The sequence below is a fragment of the Bidens hawaiensis genome, unplaced genomic scaffold (assembly GCF_021521415.1).
Source record: "Bidens hawaiensis isolate Kalapana, Puna unplaced genomic scaffold, B.hawaiensis_p1.1 tig00018012_1, whole genome shotgun sequence".
Lineage (NCBI taxonomy): Eukaryota > Viridiplantae > Streptophyta > Magnoliopsida > Asterales > Asteraceae > Bidens > Bidens hawaiensis.
This window is the reverse complement of record NW_027492717.1, coordinates 1-13826: the sequence shown is the minus strand read 5'-3', so window position 1 is coordinate 13826 and position 13826 is coordinate 1. Positions and strand designations below refer to the sequence as shown.

At 35.6% G+C, this 13826-nt stretch overlaps 1 pseudogene across 1 annotated transcript; it reads right to left on the bottom strand.

Moving 5' to 3' along the window:
- Positions 1-3576: 3576 nt before the first annotated feature.
- Positions 3577-13799, bottom strand: LOC143555174 (protein NRT1/ PTR FAMILY 2.7-like; annotated as a pseudogene). Its single transcript, XR_013139159.1, has 3 exons — positions 13663-13799; positions 12808-13567; positions 3577-4469 (listed from the first exon to the last, which is right to left on the bottom strand). The product of XR_013139159.1 is annotated as a protein NRT1/ PTR FAMILY 2.7-like (transcript).
- Between the last annotated feature and the right edge of the window lie 27 nt (positions 13800-13826).

Here is a 13826-nt window from a genome sequence, read left to right as displayed (position 1 = left end):
TACGGTTTATACCGAAAATCGGGCATATAAAACCGTACAAGAATGTAAACTTATTATTAAAGCTCAATGCGTTAAACCAAACCGTTAATAATAATTCAGTTTAAATTTTCAACGGTTCAGTTTCGGTTTTTACTGATAAAAAAATCGAACCAACAGTTTGGTTCACGGTTTAACTTAAAAACCGTTAAAACCGAACTGTGAACTCACATACGTAACGCGTTAATTTTTTTTTAATTAAAAAAAACTATAGCAATACCATACCCAAATTAAAGACAATAAAATGCTCATTTTTATGGTGTAATTTAAAAAAAAAAACATATTAACATATGAAAAAGTTATGGCTGTTGGAAAATCGTTGGTGTGAAGTTGGTTTACAATTAAAATCAAAAGGAATATATGGGTAAAGATGAAGGTTCAAAGTTTTAATTATTTCTTAAATTTTCAAAAGTTGAGGGAACAATGTTGTAACTATTTCTATGTATATTTTTATAACTAGGTTAAATCTCGTGTTACACACGGATGGAAAATATATAAAACTTTATATGTGTATATATATATATAAGTTGTTTTAATTAAAAGAATCCAACATACAAAGACAAACAAAGAACAATAATAATTTAAAACATAATTCTAAATTATGCTATGTATTTCTAACTTATACCATGAAATAAAAAAAATAATTAAAATTTCATCATCTACTGAAGTCATATGTTGTAAACAATGAAGCATAAAATGTAGATGTTGTAACATAAGTTGTGTGTTATAAAAATTATTTTTATTGAAATTATAAAACATTTAAGTACACAACATAAAAAATGCTAAAAATATGAACATAACAATGAGATATAATTATAATTTTTATTAAACCGTGCGCTTAATAAAGCAACAAGATAATCCAAAACTCATGACTTAAACCACCATTTCGTTCCAAACATCCATACATTCAATCCAAAAGTTCATAAATAATTTCTTAAAATCCAAAAAAATAAATAAATAATAAAAGAACAAAGTCTCAAAATTTTTTAAAAAATAACAATGAAAACAATTAATTGTCTTTATTACTCAATAAATGATGATTATAACCATTTATTTTGAAACCTTCTTCAACTTAGGAGTTAATGTTTAAAAATAATGTTAACAAATTAACATGTGGAAATTATATAAATGAAAAATTGATGAGTTGGATTGCTATGTGAACATGCTAGTTGAATGCTATGTAAAAACCCTGTATTGCTTTAATAGTATAGTGAGAAGTAAGATGGACAAGCTTGCCCCTATGTTACATGCTATAGATTGTGCACCTTATGTTTTGCAACTTATAAATTACTTAAAAAGTAGGTGTTTTAATTTGCCCATGTGTCATGTATTATATATACACACACATTTTTATGCATAATTGTATATACACATTTTTATATATATTTATATGAAGTATTTTCTACATACACACATTTGTAAATTTTATTTATATACACATTTTTATGCATATACGAAACCGCTATAAATTGGCCAGAGATCGATGCAACTTGCAAGAATTTGACTGGAACTAAGGCTGGAGTTAAGGTCCAACTAGGACTGACTACCCATTTTTTTTTTTTTTTTTTGCCAATTACCCAAAAATTAATCAATCACTAGCCGACTAGTGAAACAGGATTAGTCGTCGACTAGTTCCGATTTTTAAAGTACTGCTTATAGTTTTATCAATTCAATAAACAACTACTTTTTGGATATTTTGTATTGCTTAAATATTTTTGTTGTTTAATTGCATATTATGTGAGAGTTGGAAGTGGGCTTGAAGCCCGAAAGTGGGCTTCTAGCTTAAATGAAGCGTTTGGGCATGTAGCTGTTCGCCTGTTCTCAACTAGTTTAGTTTCTTAAGTTGGATGTGCTGTTCTTAAGTAGTTTTACTAACACATAAAGCATTTATGGCGGCCATTACTTCCAAGTCATGGGCCAAAACATTTTAACTAGGCTGTTCGAGACCTGATGTGGAGAGAAGCTATGAAGAAAGAATCCAAGCTCTTGAATCAAACGAGACTTGGATTTTGGAAGAGTTACCAGAAGGAAAGTAGGGGAAATATGTTGGATTTATGGACCGGTTAGGTAAAGTCAACGCGGCTGACCAAGTTTTGACCCGTAAGAGTTACACCTTGAGTAACGAGCATAAAATCCGCTTAAATTAGTTAACCGGTATTGACGAATTATTAACGAGATTATTATTTATATTTGATATAAATAATAATGTTGATAATGTTTATTTACTAGATAAATACACCTGAAACGGGCTTTTAAACTCGCGTCGGGCTTAATAAAAATTAACGGGCCAGGAGTTGGTTATTAAGGATCATAATGTTTTGATTATTAATATAATAACAAAAAACAACTTCATTGAAGATCTGGAGCATACCCTAGCCGCAAGTAAAAGTCTTGGATATAACTCCAAGACAAAAGGCCACCTTTAAAATACGAAACGGAATTGCCGTTGCACCGGTCTCCGTTTCAAGTTACCAGCTACCACCGTACGACACCGCTTAACTCGCGCTATCCTTCGCTGCTGCCGATGACTCGCCGTCGCCGCTTACACGCCACTCGTTTCGTCACCTAGCGTCGCTCGTTAACTCTCGGTGTCTCGACCGGTTATATATTAACTAAGGTAAACTTAAATATATCGTTAGTTTTAATTATATTTTTATTGTTTGACTCGTACTCGTATTTTCTGTAACCGAATCCTGTCAGATTTAGTTTCAGTGCCGAATAATTGAATATTTTCCGCTGCGTATAATTATTAATTAATGAGATTAATTTATTATTAACCACGTTTATTGAATCGGTTTTAATAATCAAAATTTTAACCGATCACCACTGAAACCCGACAAAATAGACTCAAAATGGGTCTACAAGATAAAATACAAGCCAAACGGAGACATTGAACGGTATAAGGCCCGCCTTGTAGCAAAGGGTTTTACAAAAATGGAGGGGATAGACTTCCATGAGACTTTCGCACCTGTTGCCAAACTAGTGACGGTGCGAACCCTTCTAACTGTGGCAGTTAAGCGAGGTTGGGGCATACAGCAACTTGACGTAAGTAACGCTTTTCTTTATGGCGATTTGGATGAAGACGTTTATATGAAAATACCACAAGGTTTGGCAAGTCGAAAGACAATAGAGTTTGCAAGCTAAAGAAGTCTCTTTATGGTCTAAAGCAAGCATCAAGAAATTGGTACAAAAAAATTACCAAGTCCTTAGCGGAAAGCGGGTTCAAACAAACATGTGTTGATCATTCCTTATTCGTATTTAGAGAGAAAAATGTTTTTGTTATTGCACTAACATACGTTGATGATGTTATCATTGTAGGAAACAACTTGAAACAAAATTTAGCATACAAAAAACTTTTTAGATGAGAAATTCAGCATAAAAGATGTTGGTTCACTTAAGTTTTTTTATATAGTTTCATTGGGCTCATTATTAATTTGACATTTTATTGGTTAGATTTGATTAACAACACATCTAATTCTTTTTCGTCTTTTCCTACTCACTCATACTACAATACAACTTTTCATTCATTCCAAACAGTCAAATATTGCATACACAATATACCCATGTGTGATGTGTCTATATATATATATATATCACCTAGCTAGGATTAGAACTAATGGGCTCCTTGTCATCAACATTATTTTGGTACTTGTACATCCATGAACACACCAAAAAATATCCAAAGTTAACCAAACCAGCAATAGTCAACACCCAATAAACATTATCCATCCTCCCATCATTGATCCCATCAGGCAACCACCCTGTTGTTTTCCTGATCAAATCAACCACCGCGGTCCCCAAGTAATACGCGATCCCAATAAACAACGCCACCATTGCAGCCGCAGTGCTCTTAATCAACTTAGGAAACTCTTGGTAATAAAATATCACTTGACCCGGGAACATAAATGCCTCTCCAACTCCCACAACTACTAGTCGTGGGACCATCCAGAAGACCGACATTGGCACGACTGAGTTCCCGGTTAGGTTGTGGTTTTGAGCTGTTGTGAGTCGCTTTGACTCGACCAATGCAGAGATGGCCATGCTTGAGATGGTGAGGACGTGACCGATACCCTACTCGTTTTAGAAGTGTGGGTGAGGTGCGGGTTAGTTTATGGAATGCTGGAAGAAGGAAACGGTCCATAAGGGCTAGAGGAATAGCGGTCGAGATCATAACGAAGATCAACATGGATCCGGCTGGGATTTGGAACCTTGGTCCGAGATGGCGGTCCATGGCTAGAGCTTGGAGGACAATAAGGCTCACTTGAGTGGCTATTGGTGTGTGCAAGAGTATGCCAGTTGACCAAATTGGGGAGACTCTGATTAAGGTTTTGAGATCTTCTACTTGTTGCAGTGTGCATACGTTCCATGGTCTCTTGATGGAGCCATCTGAGTTCAAGTCGCCTTGGGTCACTAGGGCTGCATGGTTCAGGAACCTGTACCATATTAAACCGGTTAGGATAATAGGATGTGCAAGTAAATCAGAACCATTTGCACACTCTCTCAAACTTGAATAATATAAAAATTGAAAAGGACATTAAGTAAATCATACCCATGTGTGAATTATTAGCTCAAATTGGCAACAAGGAGAACAATCGCTCGGACTGATATTTTTTTCTTATTCAGCTGTTACCCTAGTTTTATCTTTGTATATACCTTGTTATGTGTTTGTATTTCTTGGTTCTAAGCTAATAAGAACAAACTCTAGTTGCAACCCGTGTATGTAGGTCTCATGGGACTGAAACACATAAAATTCTTGTTTCGTGTTTTTATTGCTCATCTCTTTATGTTGAAAAAATTACAAATTTTGTCCTTTTGAATATACAAAATTATGGGTTAGGTCCTTTTTGAAAATGAGTTTCACTTTTTATCCTTTATTTGCATGTTTCGCTTGATTTTTGTCCTTTAAACTAACGGCCATCCAATAATCCAGTTAAGTCTTGGCATGTGACAATCATGTGAGGGCAAAAAGGTAATTTCCAACCTTATAATAACAATAACTCACCATGGATTTCCTCAAACACCACCACCGTCACCACAACTCCGCCACAGCCACCGCTCCATCTCCGACGCCGACTCCCAACTCGACGAGTTCCACTCACCTCTCCGCTTCGACGACATCTCCTCCACTTCCACTTCCATCATCGCCGTCACTCCGCTCAAATCTCCTCTTTCCAAAACCCTAAACCCTTCTCACACCATTAATGTCGCACCGCTTGCCAAATCTCAGGCGCCGGCGAAGGAGGAGGCGGTTTCCGGCGGCAGTGGGGTGGGTAAAGGGTGGAGGAGAAGTGAAGTGATGGTGGAGAGAGTGCAGTTAGGGTTTAGGGTTTGTGAGATGGTGTTGTGTTTGATTGCCTTTTCGGTGATGGTTTCGAATAAGACGAAAGAGTGGAGTGGTGATTCGTTTGATAGCTACAAGGAGTACAGGTATATTCATCCGGTTTCTGTGTTAATTCACTTTAATTCGTTATTTTTGTTTGAGGCTCCACCATTACCTGTTAATTCGATGAAGGGGCTCGATGAAGATGAAGATCATGGTCGAGGTGGTGTGCGGTAAGCGGCAGTGACAGATGGTGGCAGGAGTTTGTGGTGGTAGTGGTGGGTTAGGGTTTGGTTAAAGTTGAAATGGTTTGATGAAGATGATAATAATTTAAAGAAATTGAAAATGAAAATAATGGGGCCCACAATCCCTAAATATAATATTAAACTTTTTATATAATAATAATAATAATATAATAATGAAGGTTGGAAATTACCTTTTTGCCCTCACATGATTGTCACATGCCAAGACTTAACTGGATTATTTGACGGCCGTTAGTTTAAAGGACAAAATCGAGCGAAACATGCAAATAAAGGATAAATAGTGAAACTCATTTTTAAAAAGGACCCAACCATAATTTTCATCATCATAATCATCATCATCATCATCATCGTACTCACTATATCCCACCAATAGCAATGCTATGGTAGGGTCTGAGGAGGGTAAGATGTAGACAGTCTTACCTCTATCCCATAGGGATAGAGAGGCTGCTTCCGGTGAGACCCCCGGCTCGATAGTAGTTTTGCATCAAGCCTTGGACATAAGGCACATAGCACTCAATCATCGGGACACCGGCTGATCGGTGCATGTGCCCTTGTCTTTCGGCTATCATGTAAGGCCCCGAACCCGGTGACCCTACTTTAGCGTCGGATTTACTCATAAACACAATTCTTCAAATCAGAGTTTATTAAAACTTTTCGCGGAATATAAAACATCAATCATTTGTTACAAAACATTAATTCTTTTCTTCTTTCATCAGATGTCAGCCGTTCAATCCATGACATGTGCCATCCTCATGCAAACTCTATAATCAGCTCACCTGCGTGCATACTAAAAGTCAGCTACGCTGAGTGTGTTCTAGTTAATCGAACGCCATACAATACATACACATACATACATATCCGTAGATACAAATCCATACTTCACTAGTTACCCTTCTGTTCCACATACATACTTGCTACCATACATACATACATATCTACAATCACTAACCTCAGTAAACCGAGAGTACGTTCATAGTCCACCGTCTATACCTGTACTCAAGGTCGTGAACACGTACAAGGTTCGCAGTCCTTACCTATGTTCACCATTTATGGTACGTACAAGGATCGCGGTCCTTCCCTATACCATAGTACATCCACAACACGTACAAGGTTCGCAGTCCTTCCCTATGTTGCAACCTAATTCATAGCACGTACGAGGTTCGCAGTCCTCCCCTATGCTACAAAATCAGCACGTATAAGGTTCACAGTCCTTTCCTATGCTGAAATACATCCACAACACGTACAAGGTTCGCAGTCCTTCCCTATGTTGCAACTTAATTCATAGCACGTACGAGGTTCGCAGTCCTCCCCTATGCTACAAAATCAGCACGTATAAGGTTCACAGTCCTTTCCTATGCTGAAATACATCCACAACACGTACAAGGTTCGCAGTCCTTCCCTATGTTGCAACCTAATTCATAGCACGTACGAGGTTCGCAGTCCTCCCCTATGCTACAAATACAACACGTAAAAGGTTCATAGTCCTTTCCTATGCTGACGCCTATCTACATTACGCATAAGGTTCGCAGTCCTTATCTACGTTTACATATATCATCTACTTCACGTATAAGGCTCGCAGTCCTTAACTACGCCATCACCAGCCGAGTCTATGTCCGACAGAAGCTAGAGGGATTTGCCATCCTAACTTACTATGTCGAACGTAGAACTCACATGCCATTCGTGTACCTATATACACATACTTACATTATAACATAAGAACACTCTAGGCATTCTTTACCTCATTCATTTAACAACCATACCCCTTGTCGTTACGTGCAATATCCGAAGATCGTTCGACAAGTATTCATTTGAAATATTCATACATCTTCGATATATAATATTCGTACCTTTATTTTTAACCTGACAGTACGCGCAATATCCGAAGATCGTTCGCGTACCGACAAGCAATCATTCATATCTATCACACATATCACATATGACATACACTTATCACTTAGGATAAATGTATTAACAACACATCGAGTATGCACAAAGCCCCGAAAACATAACAAGAAATGGGGCTAGAAACTCACCTGAACACGGTTACGTTCACCGTTAATCGTAATCCCTTTCTTCAGTTGTGCACGGCTGACTGTATAACAAGTACACGTATCAAACAACTATCACTACTCATATCATCTTTCCAGTCTTAACTACTACCCACAACGAACGGGGGTCCGGGGGGCAGCGCCCCTGGCAGTGGGGTCTAGGGGCGGCAGCCCCTAGCAGGGTCCAAGGGGCAGAGCCCCTGGCTGGGGTCGAGCTGCCAGGTCAGCTTGGAAAAATTTTATTTCCATTAACTGTCTTAACACATTTTTCATTAGATTTTTAATTTATTTTCTAAACGAACTTGACTTTAGGCGAAGTTAACCCTCGGGCGAACTTAGCTCTAGGCGAAGTTAACCTTAGGCGAACTTAGCTTTAGGCGAAGTTACCAGCTAGGCGAACTTAGCTTTACAGCGAAGTTGCCATCAGGCGAACTTGGCTTCAGGCGAAGTTGTCATCAGGCGAACTTGGCCTCAGGTGAAGTTACCAGTTAGGCGAACTTAACTTTACAGCGAAGTTGCCATCAGGCGAACTTAGCTTGCAGGCGAAGTTCATCAGGCGAACTTAGCTTGCAGGCGAAGTTCATCGCTTTGAAGGCGAAGTTGCCCAGTTGCAGGCGAAGTTGTCCAGATCAGCCGCTGTTCGGTTTCTGTCCAGCATTTTGAGCGATTTTAACACCCTTGCTATGGTTCAATATCACCCACTACGCTTCCCGACCATTTTCGGTCGCTTATACACTAAAAAAGCTTGGATTTTTAAACTTCAAAGATCAAGAATCATACATTTTTGAGCTTGTTTGGATCTCGTTTAACTTGTTAACACACTAATCGCTCTCTCTCTCTCTCTCTCGGATCTGCCCGTTCCTCTCCTCGGCCCGTCGGCGGTGTAGATGGTGTGTGTGTTTTTGGAGTGTGTGTGTAGAAAGTAAGGAAATGAAGATATTTTTGGGTTTAGGGGATATTTATATCCCTGAAATCCCATGGACCTAAGGCCCATTCTCATTTAACCCGTCTCCATTAATCCAACACTAGCCCGACTCATACCAACTCCTACTCTATTATTTATTTCCTGACAACCCGAGTAAACTTTCCCTCTATTAGTAAGTAATATAATTAATATCACTTTGAAATTTCGGGATGTTACATATCAACGCCACCACATGATGCCTGATTAACCTTCCGCCACTTTTAACGTTATTTTCACGAGATTAGTAAAATAACGTCAAAATTAGTGCAATTTTACTTTTGCCCACCCGAGGGTTCACACATATATACCATAATTTTGTATATTCAAAAGGACATAATTTGTAATTCTTTTCTTTTATGTTTTGTGCATATGTGTATTGTTTCACTTATGGGTGCCGTTTAGTTCCTAACAAGACTGGGATATCAACCATGCTTTGCTCCAATGCCAAACATTTCTCACTAATAACAACTAGCTAGTCATGGTAAATTTGGGGATTTGGCATAAATATTATACATCTTGTAGCTAGGGATGGTATGACCTATGTGTTGAATATACTGTAATAGAATGTACATAATTGGTCAAAATGGTTCAAACTAAAAAAAAGAAAATGATTGAAATGTATTAAAGCGGGTTGACATTTTTTGAGGATTTTTTTATGAAACAAGAAAAACGGAGGAAACTTTTTAGTTTTTTTTACTTTTTTAGTTTTTGATTTATATTCGAGTTATGATTTTTTTAATTATTATTATTATTTTTGAATATTTTAGTGAGCGTTACTGAAATCTCAACCCATTTTTGACCCCTTTAAAAAACCTCTCATTAAAAAATTCAAAAAAAATAATTAAAAAATCATAACTTGAAATATAAATAAAAAACTAAAAAAGCAAAAAAACTAAAAAGTTTCCTCCGTTTTTCTCGTTCCATAAAAAAACTCAAAAAATGTCAACCCGTTTTGACCCGTTTCAATCATTTTCTTTTTTTTTAGCTTGACCCATTATATACATTTTAATATAACTCATTCAACCCATGGGTCACATTTGCCACCCCTACTTGTAGCTAATGTATTATTATATATATACTTTGTCAGATACGTATCAAGTTATGATCGATCTTAGTTTATTAAAATTTACTAGATTTTATCCCCTGTATTACGGGGGTTGTTTTACATTATTCGTTATATATATATATATTTGGATTTTAATTTGTAAGAAAGTTAATAATTAATATACTTGAGGTTTGATGATAAAATGGTTTCACAAATAAATGATATGTTATCATCATCATCGTACTCAGTATATCCCACCAATAGCAAAACTATGGTAGGGTCTGAGGAGGGTAAGATGTAGACAGCCTTACCTCTACCTCGTAGAAATAGAGAGGTTGTTTCCGGTGAGACCCCCGACTCGATAGTAGTTTCGCATCAAGCCTTGGACATAAGGCACTTAGCACTCAACCATCGGCACACCGGTTGATTGGTGCATGTACCCTTGTCTTTCGGCTATCAACGCCACCACATGATACCTGATTAACCTTCCGCCACTTTTTAACGTTATTTTCACGAGATTAGTAAAATAACGTCAAAATTAGTGCAATTTCATTTTTGCCCACCAGAGGGTTCACACATATATACATTATATGCGCGCACCGCAAGCAGGGCGTATAAAGCTATCTGGGTTTGGTGATACCCATTACCCGTTTATTTTCTTTATTATAAAATTGTTTCTTAATTATAAATAATATCTTTTTTTAAATAAAATAGGATATTAATTTTTAGTATATCCCTATTTTATAGGATTTTCATATCAAATATTTGATGAGATTAATTTTTAATATAATAGATGTTATAACCCGTTTAAGAGCTATCTGAGTTTGGTGAGACCTTTACCGGTAAATTCAGGTCAAATGCGTGAGAAGCCTTCATTTACAAATAAAGCAATCTGATGGCTTGAGATAATGGTTGTTTTACATTTTTCGTTTTTTAATATTTATTTTTTGGATTTTAATTTTCTTTATTGTAAAAAAGTTAATAATATTCTTAGGGTTTGATGATGAAATGGTTTCATAAATAAATGATATGTTATAACTCGTTTAAAAGCTATCTGGATTTTGTGACCCATTACCTGCTTATGTTTTTTACTATAAAATTGTTTATTAATTATAATTAATATCTTTTTCTTTTTAAATTGGATATTAAATTTTAATATATCCCTATTTTATAGAATTTTCATATCAAATAATTGGTAAGATTAATATTTAATTTAATGAGATGTTATAACCCGTTTAAGAGCTATCTGGTTTTGGTAAGACCCATACCCATGAATTTGGGTTAAATCAATGAGAGATCTCCATTTAAAAATCAAGCAATCTGGTGACTTCCATAAAAGAGGGAAGCGACCATATCGCGACACATAGGATTTTAGGGTTTTTGTTTATATATATTAGAGATATGCTCGGATTTTCATTGCCTGAAGCATGATCTCAAACCCATTATGAAAAAAGTGAAATATAAAAAGTTTTATATTTTGTTAATATTACATGATATAATTATTATAACGAGTATAATACACTAAACAAACAAATAAATGTTAATCCTAGGTGAAGTTTTGGTCTTCGATTTTTACCTTTTTTAACCTTTTAACTTTAGTTTATTAATCATTTATTTATTAAAGCGCCTTCTACATGCAAAAGCTCCAAACAAAATTATATAAAAAGGAGTTTTTTTTACATGTAAAAATGTTTTTTTATTACTTTTTTTACATGTAAAATACATTGTTCTTCGGTTCTTCATCTTTTGTGGTTCTCTAATAAACCCACCCCTACATGTATATATATCGTATCGTAAAACTCCCATACGCAATTTTCGACCTGGTGCAAATATATTGGAATATGCAAAATACAACGTATTTTTAAGTGAGAACTGGTAATATTCAGAAATTATTTTATATATTGGATACAATATAATTTTTAACGACCATGTATATCATAAGTAAAAGCATAGTGATTCCTAGTTACTAATACTTATTATATTGGATACAGTATAATTTTTAACCACTTATATATAACAATATTAGTACTATAGTTATTATTATATCCACGTATACAATATAATTATTAACCACGTTTACCTGCTACTCGTTTTGTCTTTGTTATGTATATTTTAACAATTGGGAAATCGGTTGTTGATTGCTACTTCTATATTATTTAATATAAATAAATATTTATTTCATGATAAATATGTATTCGAATTATTTAGTCATTGCTCATCGTATCAAATCATTACGACGACTTATGACGGTCTATATAATTTAATTAAAAGTATTAGTAAAGTAAACTTTTGAAAATAATAATAACTTATTAAATAAAATTATTCAAAGATGAATTACCATATTACGGAAAACAAACCTAAAATATTAAAATATTTATGTGTATAATTTTGAAGTTTATAACTAATTATCTGTCTCATAAACTTGTTTGGTGTGTGTTGCAACTCATACGACGTAAGATGAGATATCTAAAAACCACACGTCACCACCACCACCATAACGTTTATTTTCTTTTTCTAATAAATTAAAAAAACGATCATTTTAAAGATGGCCTCGTATTATTGTCCAAAGATCGCTCTTGCCACGAGCATGGTTTTGTCCTTAGACAAGATACAAACCGTTATAATGTCGTATCCTAGCCACCATGGTCCCAATTCTGAGAGCTTAAGAAAACATATAGTTAAAAATGTATGTTTTGTTTTTTTTTTTTTTTGTTTTTGCTCATGTTACTAATTTAGGTGATGTTTACACACATATGCTACATTTAAATATCTGGTTAATATATTGTATTTTAGTATTTAGTACACAGCATACCGGCCAGAAAATATTGCTTTTGTATTACAATGTTATAATCCTGTCCTCCCTAAAACATTATTTAACAGTGATTAGTTACTATGACAATTATGCATGTTTATTTGTCTCCATGGACATATATATAATTTATCCATATTAGACCATAAATTAGTTTTAAGATGACAAAAGTCGACTTTATAATATGTAATATATTGTAATATATTTTATTCTATTATAGTTCAAAGTTTTATCATCATAAAGCTATTATATTGTTTTTATTTTATATGTTAAACTTATATGATCATTAGCTATGGATGACATGTAACTTGTAGATACTTACTTGAAGCTATTTGTTGGAGTTGCACTCACCACCTTTTCTCCTCCGGACTGTGGCTCTTGACAATAATCTTCAATCCTTGGTGACACGAGAGTTTTCCTTTTCCGAAAAGCGGCCACTAAAACACAAGTCAGCCTTGTAAATGGGCTGCCTTGTGGCTTTAGTAGTAGAAAATATCGACCACCTAACATAAAAGCAACCAACCCAATTAAGTTAGCCGCACCACTTAAACCATACCCTAAACCCCAACTCACGTTGTCCTGGATATAAACAATCCCCACCATGCTAACAAGTGTTGCAACATACAAAGTAAAGAAATGCCAATTAAAGAAAGCCCGCTGGTGTTTCGGGTTGTCAAACTGATCTGCACCCATCGCAGCTAACGTGAACCGTGTACCTGCCGCACCCACAATCGAAAGAGCTAGGCTCGTGTACAAGATTCTGATTTGGGCGTTTGATGGGCCTACACAAGAACTCAACCCATTTTCACATGGTGTGGGCTTCAATGCATCTAATGTTGATGTTAAGGTTAACACTAGTATCCCCACCACGGATACGAGAGATGTAACCCAAATGACTATAAATGAGCCGAAATACGAGTCGGCTAATATGGCCCCAACAATCGGGAACAAGGTCGTACAACCACCAACAATATTTGCTATCTGAGCAGCATCAATACTTTTGATGTTAAACTCGTTTATTAGATACACAACAAGATCACTGTTCCATCCTCCGGCCGCTAGTGTCAATCCCGCCATCGTTGCTACAAATCAAACATATTCGATGATCCATCAGTACCCGAAAGAAGCAATTATATATTTATATAAAAAAAAATACTTTTAAGTTACAATGAAATACCTATGAGGAAAGGAAAGGTGACCCAACCACCTCTTTTGGTTGCACCAGATGGTTGAGGTTCTACATCCATAGCTACAATATGTTGCACCCTAGCTTCTACTGAATCAAGAAATTAGACTTATGTGTGTCAAATGAGTTTATATTTTATTAATATAAAAAATTTT